This window comes from Emydura macquarii, unplaced genomic scaffold, assembly GCF_026122565.2.
Source record: "Emydura macquarii macquarii isolate MOO-44397 ecotype Brisbane River unplaced genomic scaffold, CSIRO-AGI_Emac_v2 contig_2381, whole genome shotgun sequence".
NCBI lineage: Eukaryota > Metazoa > Chordata > Testudines > Chelidae > Emydura > Emydura macquarii.
This window is the reverse complement of record NW_027132518.1, coordinates 1-8,824: the sequence shown is the minus strand read 5'-3', so window position 1 is coordinate 8,824 and position 8,824 is coordinate 1. Positions and strand designations below refer to the sequence as shown.

Genomic DNA, 8,824 nt, shown 5'->3' with positions numbered 1-8,824 from the left:
TGATGAGGTTGAAGAAGGCCAAGTGCAGAGTCCTCCCACTAGGACAGAAGAATCCCAGGCACTGCGGCAGACTGGGGACGTCCGGGCCAGGCAGCAGTTCTGCAGAAAAGTGGATGAGAAGCTGCATATGGCCAACAGTCTGCCCTGGATGCCAGGAGGGCTGAGAGCGTCGGAAAACAGGGTGACCGGCGGGACTAGCTCCTCAAAGGGACTGCCCTTCGGCACTGCCCGGGGAGTCCACCACCAGTGTGTGGCTGGGGGGATCCATGTCTGGAAATGTGCGTCCTTGAGCTCGAGGGCGGCAGACCAGTCTCTGTAATTGTACTCTGGATACAAGCTCAATACTGCTTTCCTAGGCTTACATTAGTAATACTATTTCGCTCAGTAAAGAATAAGATCGATGTTGTTACAGCGTTGATCCTTTTGGATACGATTTACCAAGGTTCTGTGTTCACAATGACCGGGGCTTCTTCCTTATCCCCTACAAAGATCCTGTGATATTTGTTATTTGGGTAACACGAGCACCGCAGAAAGGGACTCTACGGGCCGAGCTCGGGGCATCTCGGCACGCGACCCCGCCCGTACCTACTCGCACCCCCCCCAGCTCACAGCCTCTGAAGCAGGCCAGAGTCGGCAGAGGGGAGGACTAGGGGGCCGTGGCCAGGGAATCGGAACCGAGCCGAGGACGGAGCGTCTCTGGTGACAGGCAAGCAGCTCTCCACGCAGTTCCCGTATCTCCGTACGACTCCAGGACCCCTGACAACTCCTCCAGGGGGCACGAAGGGCTCCCCCAAGCTTATCCTGCCCCCGTTAGGTGCTGAGGCCTTTCCTCGGTGTCCTATCGCCCAGGAACGGAACACAAGCTCTCCGAACACAACAGGCTTTGCCGCCCTCTCTCAATACTCACCTGAGCACTTTCCCTTCGCTCGTACTCTGCAGCTCGCTGGCTGATTTCCAGCCCCTGGGATGGGCTCGGGGCAGCTGCTCCTTCTCCGGCTCTCTGGGTACATGAGACATGGGCCGACCTGTGGCGCTGTCAGGAGGAACTGAAAACAGAAAGGGAGAACACTGCTAAGCCAGGCACAGGCGCTGCCATCTGCTTTTCCCGGGGAGGGGGCTGCCCTACCCTGCCCCCTGAGGCCCCGCTCCTGCTCTGCCCCAGAGGCCCTGCCCCTAGCCGCAGTAACGCTGTGCCATGGAGCTACCATCCCCCTGGAATGGGCAGGGAAAGCGAGGCCCGGATAGCAGAAGGCACTTGAATTCCCTCCCCACCGGGCTATACCCTGCATCCATGCTAGAGCAGGGAATAAAGCCCCGGAGTCCAGAGCCCCAGCCCCCCTGCTCTCACCCCTAGATCCCACTCCCCACCCACAGCAGCAAATGGAATCCCAGCCCCCTGCGCGCCTCCACTCCTTGGCCCCTCCCTCCTCTCTGACCCCCAAGAGCCAAGCCGGGGGCCGCCTCACCTGAAAGAGCGTCTGCTGTCTGGGAACTCGGGGCGGGTGGCGGCGGTGGGGAAGGCGTGGAGGGATCTCAAGCGGGAGGTCTGTGACACGGCTCTCAGGAGGGACCTACAGAACAGAGTGAAATCAATCACCCCCCAGGGCCCAGTCCCGGCTAGTGGCATTCGCATCATGTTCCCAGGCCAACGCTGCTTGCAAATCCACACTCAGGGCAGGGTGTCAACCGCCCGTCAACCCCCGAGACGGCCCAGGGGGCTTGGTCCTCTTCTCACGGCCCTGATGCACTCCTGGAGTCGCTCCTGATTTACACCATGCTGAGCGAGAGGGAATCAGCCCCCGTGACACGAGCGGACTCACTCCAGATTTACACCCGGCAGCAACAAGCCCAGAATGAGCGTGCTGGATTCTGGATTAGGCCCTGCCTTGCATTCCCCTCCGGCACGCTGTGTGTGTCTCGCGCTCCTCCCGCACCCTGGCAGGGGCGTGTCAATGCCAAGACCAGGCCCAGGCCAGCAGAGAAGCAGGCCCCACAAAGCCAGGCTCCTGGGTTCTGTTCCTGGGCTCAGGACGAGCGGGCAGGGTTTCCTGCAGGCCAGGACTCCTGGGTTCTGTGCGCGGGCTGGGAGGGGGCCCCAACGGGCTAGAGCAGGGGGACACCACTGCACCCCACCCACCCTGCCTGCCTCTGCTGCTGCTGGGCGTGGGAAGCCAGCAGGGCCAGTGCTCCCCTCGCACTCCGCAAGGCTGCTGTGCTCTTGCTGCTAACCAAGGCAGCTGGCTGGCCTGCCTCCTTCTGAGCACCTGACTGAAGTCACCTGCCCCTGCCCCTGACGGCTGCAGCAGCCCCAGCCAGGCTGATGACGCAGCCTTCACGGAGCAGGGAGGCGGGGTGGGAGCAGTGAGTGATGGAGCTGAGGGGCCGGCAGGGGAAAAGCTGCTGGGAGAACGCCAGAGCTCAGCACCCCGGCGGGGGCCGAGCACCCATCATTGTCTTTCAGGGCCGCACGAGCCCCTCAGCCCCCGTGGAGTTGGCGCCTATGAAGCTAGGGCGGCACTGGTGCAGGGACACAGACAGCCAGACAGACAGACGTCTGGCTTGGCTGCTGCTCACTGGAGCCCCCTTCTCTCTTCCTCTCCAGCTACCCAGGGACTACAATGGGCACCAGGCCGAAGGAGCTACAGCCCCCAGCTCTGGCTCCGCCCCCCGCCCCCCGCCCGCACGGCTACTCGCCAGTCTCTGCTCAGCTAGCGAAAGGGGCGAGAGGACGTGACTCACTGGACGCCTCATTCTTCTCCGGGCCCAGACTCAGGGACCTGCCAGGACAGAGCCGACACTGCAGAGCATCTCTCCGAGCACGCACAGCTGCGACTTCCCACTTAGTCACGGGGAGGAGGAAAAAACAGCTACCAACCTTCACAAGCAGGGGGTGAGGCTCCTTCGGTGCGCAGTCCTTTCTCGGGGCACCTCCGGAGCGATGCCGGCGCACTCCTTACGGAAGCCCCAGGCCTCGGCTCCGCGCTGCCGTCCATGGGGCGAAGGACGGAGTCCAGCGTAGCCATTTCAGTCTCCGCCTTCGCTCCGTGCGTGTCCTGGGGCGGAAGGTTCTGCGGACGCTGCAGCGATCCCGGAGCTGAGACTCCCCCAAACGCTGGGGCAGGCAGAGTGCGCGTCGTCTCTGGGCACGGGCTTCTTGCAGGGCCCTCCAGACTTGCCGCCAGGCGGGGAAAGGGGGACCCCCCGAGAAGCGGGAGTGCTGGATCCTATTCCTACACTGACTGCCGCCTGAACTCTTTACAGGCGCCTCACAAACACAGCTGAGATAAGGGTCTGGCGAGCTGTGCACGCGGCGCACACGCACCTCCTTGCAATCACCTCCCAGCACCTCCAGCCAGATAGGGCCACCAGCCCCGGCCCCGCCCGCCAGTGAGCTGAAGGTCCCGGAGTCGCTCATCAGCAGGGCCCCTGGGGCCGAGGGGGGGAGGCAGGCGCCCGCCGGACCCCGGGAGCAGCCGGGTGACTTCCAACTGGGCACCGGCAACGCTGGCGCAGTCGGGATAGCGGGGGGAACAGACCCAGCGCAGGGGGGAGGGGGGCCCAGCTCTGGCCAGCAGGGCAGCAGGACCAGGTCCCAGCCTCGCAGACCTCCAGCTGCGGGGGGACGGGACGGGGGAGCGCCTAGGAAAGGGGAGAGGGTAAGCGGTGCCCCCCAGTCTACCGGTGCCCCTCACTCCCGACCCGCAGGCCCCAGACCTCGGCCGGTGCACCTCGCTCCCGACCCGCAGCCCCCAGACCTCGGCCGGTACCCCTCACTCCCAAACCCTCCTTCTCCTGGGCTTATTGCTACAGACCTGCTCACAACATCACAGCTACACTGACAAATGCCGCGTTGCCTCAGCCCCCAAAAGAGTCACTCTGCACAGGTGAACACCGTCCCTTCCGCTGCTCTGACTCCCAGCCAGCGATGCCGACGACAGAAAGCTCAGGACTGCTCAGCTCTGATTAGATGGAAGTCCCGTCTGCGCAGATGCGCTTCTGCCACCTTCTCCTCCGCCAGGGCCTCCTGGACGATTCCCCTGCAAACACGGCACAGAACCTTTTCTTAGACAGCAAGCCCCAGCTGAAGGGAAGCAGCATTCTCTACTCAGCCCTCGTCTATGCTGGGGACTTAGGTCCACTTAAAGTCCCTGAATTGAAATTCATTACTCCCACGTCTACACTGGGGCACTGTTAATTCGAATTAAGGTTTCTGGCAATTCAAATTACTAAGACCACCTCTGCAAGTGGAGGAGGGTCTATTTCGAATTTGGTCATTCGGATCAGTGTCAGTGTAGCCACAACTGGGCTTAATTCGAATTCATCCCTAGGTGACCCAGTCCAGTGCTCCTCCACCCTCCTAGTGACAAACTTTTTCCTAATGTCCAACCTAGACCTCCCGCCCTGCAACTTGAGACCGTCGCTCCTTGTTCTGTCATCTGCCACCACCGAGAACAGCCTAGCCCCATCCTCCCTGGAACCCCCTTTCAGGTAGTTAAAGGCTGCTATCAAATCCCGCCTCATTCTCCTCTTCTGCAGACTAAACAAGCCTAGTTCCCTCAGCCTCTCCTCATAAGTCCTGTGCTCCAGCCCTCTCATCAATTTTCTTGCCCTCCGCTGGACTCTCTCCAACTTCTCCACATCCTTTTTGTAGTGGGGGGCCCAAAACTGGACACAATACTCCAAATGTGGCCTCACCTATGCCGAATAGAGGGGATCACTTCCCATCTGCTGGCAATGCTCCTACTAATGCAGCCCAATATGCTATTAGCCTTCCTGGCAACCAGGGCACTCTGCTGACTCATATCCAGCTTCTTGTCCGCTGTTACCCCCAGGTCCTTTTCTGCAGAACTGCTGTCTAGCTCGTCGGTCCCCAGTCTGCAGCTGTGCATGGGATTCTTCCATCCTAAGTGCAGGACTCTACCCTTCTCCTTGTTGAACCTCATCAGATTTCTTTGTGCCCAATCTTCCAGTTTGTTTAGGTCCTTCTGTATCCTATCCCTACCTTCCAGGGTATCTACCACTCCCCATAGCTTAGTGTCATCCGCAAACTTGCTGAGGGTGCAATCTACCTCATGCTCCAGATAAGTAATGAAGATGTTGAACAAAACCGGCCCCAGGACCGACTGCCAGCTAGACATGGAGCCATTGATCACTACTTGTTGAGCTCTATGCCCTAGCCAGTTCTCTATCCATTTTATAGTCCATAAATCCAACCCATACTTCTGTAACTTGCTGAGAAGAATACTGTGAGAGACCGTAGCCAAAGCTGTGCTAACCTCACTCCGGACAGGTGAATATTCTCCCTTCCGCTGCTCTTAATCCCACCCAGCTCTGACTCCCAGCCAGCGATGCCGATGACAGAAAGCTCAGGACTGTTCATCTCTGATTAGATGGAAGTCCCGTCTGTGCAGGTCCCCTTCTTCCAGCTTCTCCTTGGCTGGGTCTCCAGGACGCTTCCTCTGCAAGGACGGCAAATAAGCCAGCCTGAGCCGGCACTGCCAATAGCTCAACTGGTGCATGAGATCCTGCCCTCCACTCTACGGCAGCCCCAATGGATGAAGAAGGCGGACGGCTCTCTTGGCTGGTCACCCCACCTCCAACCCGGGAACACCAAACACCCAAAATGCTCCTCACTCCCTCCTACATCTCACAGGCTCTGGAGCACACGCCTCCGGGGACGCAGACCTAACACACCCACCCTGTCCTGTGAAGGGAGAGAGTACAAGAGAGGCAAGGAAATAGCGGGAGGGTGTTGGCCAACACAATAGACGAGAGAGACACCCCATGGCTAGGAGGTGCAGAACCAGGTTGTTGCTTGTTGGAGGGGGTGGGGGGGCTGCGGTGGGGTACACAGAAAATTCTGGCAGCACTGTCCCCCTCACCATGGAGGCCCTGCCTCTCTCCGTTGCCCATCCCTGTCTTTCCCCTCAGTGACGTGCCAGCCCCGCTTCCTCCTCTCCACAGCCCAGCCCGCTCAGAGTCACCAAGTCCAAGGCCAGGGCCGGGCATGGCCGGGCGGCTGCTGTGCTAGCTGGCGCCATGGTGTGGGCAGATCCAGCACCCTCCGTTTGTCCACCTGCTGCGTGGGGCCCTGGGGTTCTGGCCGCTCCTCAGCTCCCCACCCCCCTTCCACTGCTGCCAGCCGCCCAGGTGGGAAGGCGGCTCCGGGGCGAGCACAGCCCTAGGGAAGCAGAAACCGTGGGGGGCAGGCCCCAGGCGCCCCGGCCAAAGCAGGTCAGCCCGGGATGTTGTGCAGAGCCCTGGATCCTGCACCTGCCCTGAGCGGCGCAGCCTAGCGGGGAGAGACACGGTCCGGGGCTACTCCTGGGCCCCCGCTCACGTCCTCTGAAGCAGGCCGGAGGCAGCAGAGAGGAGGACTAGGGTGCCGTGACCAGGGGATCTCACCCAGTGATGTGGAAGTCAGAGAGTTGGGGACTGAGCATCTCTGCGTACAGGCAGCTTGCTCTCCACACAGTTACCGTATTGCAGCACAACGCAGAGCACCTGGCAACTGCCGGAGAGGCACAAAGGGCTCCCCCAGCCTTCTCGTGCCCGACTTCGATGGAAGAGCCTTTTCCCAGGGAATCACCTCACGCTAGCTTAACATTCTGCCACCAAGAGGCATCTCTGCAGCCCTCTCTTCATTCTCACCCTGAGGACATTTCCATTTGCTCTGACTGCCATCCCTCGGGACGGGCTCAGGCACTGTTCATTCTTTCGCTCTGCGACAGCGTCACCAGCCCGGCTCTCATCTCCCCACTCTCATCCGGAGTTGGAAGGACAATGCAAACGAAGCAGGACTCAGCCCACCAGGGGTAGCCGGGGGACGCTGGGGAGCAGACATACATCCTTCTGCACCACAGATGCACCTCCCCCTGCAAGGGCCCGCACGCAGGGATCTGCTCCCCAGAAGTGACCTCACACTTCTCTCACTGAGGGCTCTGCCCACCCAAGTACTCGACAGACAATTTCGGGGAAGCAGACAGGTCCTGTCAGCTCTAGATCACAGCCACTACATTAGAGGCAACAGCAACAATCGGTCACTTCCCCCCACCCCCAGCAATGAAGGGTGGCAGGAGAAGAACAAGCACAACAGTGTGCCTTGGCCAGCATACAAGAGAAGAGACGGTGGAAGGAAGGGGGAAATAAACTCACAGCCTGTGGACGCTTTCTGGACCCAGCCCTGTACTGGGCATCAACGTCCCACCCCAGGAGACGTTCACTCCCCCTGCAGCCACAGTTCATCAGGAACCTTTTCCTAGAAACCCAGCCTGGATCAGGGTTAGCGGGCCGAGGCGTTACTATCTGGACTCTACTACGAAGGGTCACACAGGGAAAACCAAGAAAGCGCTCCTCGCAGCCCACACTGCCGCGTAGCCTCCTCTTCTCGCTTCTCCCACGGCGCCCTGCTGCACCCTCCATCTCCTTCCCGTTCCGACATCAGAGCTACACTGACAAACGCCGTGTTGCCTCAGCCCCCAAAACACTCACTCTGCACAGGTCAATGTTGTCCCTTCCGCCGCTCTTAATCCCACACAGCCCCGTTCCCAACGAGGTCGCTCACGGCCTCTGAAGCACTCTGGAGGGGTACAGATACAGCACTGAGCGCTGACTGACACTCAGGGAGGCGCCAGTTAGAAAGCTGAGGACTCCTCCCCTCTGCTTAGATGGATGTCCAGGCTGCAGAGGTCCACTTCCCCCAACTCCTCCTCCGGCGGGGCCTCCTGAAAAATTCCCCTGCAAGCAGAGCAAATAAACTTCCCTTAGAAACCAAGGCCCAGCCGTAGGGAGGCAGCAGTCTGCACTAAGCCCTGACCAGAGAATTATCTTTGCAACCACTCAGGGTACTGCGCAAAGGGCAACTGTCCCGGAGCAGCGGTGCCGCCGGGTGGCCGCTCCAGGTACTGCACAGAGGGTGTGTCTCCCGGAGCAGCGGTGCCGCCAACTGGCCACTCCAGGTACTGCAAAGAGGGCGTGTGTCCTGGATCTCGCCAGGGGTCTCTTCTGTGCTAACGGCTACGGGTCCATCTTTCTCCCCCTGGCAGGCATGTCACTTGCACTACCACACGCGCTAGCTAGTTCACACATTTTAGATTTTTGAATGTTACCCAGTTCAATTCTGCGTGATGAGATACAGCCAGCGATGCTGACGACGGAAAGCTCAGGACTGCTCGTCTCTGACTAGATGGACGTCCCGTCTCCACACATGCGCTTCTTCCACCTTCTCCTTCGGCGGGGCCTCCTGGACTATTTGTCTGCAAGCACAGCAAATAAACTTCTCTTAGAAACCAAGCTGACTCCTGACCAGCAGCGCCCCCGCCTTGGCTGGAGTTCCTCACTCCCAACCCACAGCTCCCAGACATCAAATGGGGCCTCTCACTTCCTACCCACAGCCCCCAGTCTCCACTGGTGCTCCTCACTCCCGACACGCAGCCCCCAGAAATCGGCTGGTGCCCCTCACTCGCAACCCGCAGCCCCCAGACCTCAGACAGAGCCCCTCATTCCAGACCCGCAGCCCCCAGACCACGGCGGGTACACCTCACTCCTGACACGCAGCACCCACAACCCACACGGTGTCCCTCACTCCCAACCCACAGCCCTGAGACTTCGCACAGAGCCCCTCATTCCAGACCCGCAGCCCCCAGACCACAGCGGGTGCCCCTCACTCCCAGCCTGCAGCCCCCAGAACTCGGTGGGTGCCCCTCACTCTCGACACACAGCGCCCACAACCCAACAGGTTCCCCTCACTCCCGACATGCAGCCCCCAGAAATCAAATGGGGCCCCTCACTCGCAACCCTCAGCCCTAGGACAGATTCTTTTCTC

General features: G+C 60.4%; 1 long non-coding RNA gene across 1 annotated transcript; it reads right to left on the bottom strand.

Moving 5' to 3' along the window:
• Window positions 1–383: 383 nt before the first annotated feature.
• On the bottom strand, window positions 384–4,058 carry LOC137161848 (uncharacterized). The gene is made up of 3 exons (XR_010922197.1): window positions 2,876–4,058; window positions 1,467–1,571; window positions 384–1,046 (listed from the first exon to the last, which is right to left on the bottom strand). It is a non-coding gene; the product is annotated as an uncharacterized lncRNA (long non-coding RNA).
• Window positions 4,059–8,824: the final 4,766 nt, after the last annotated feature.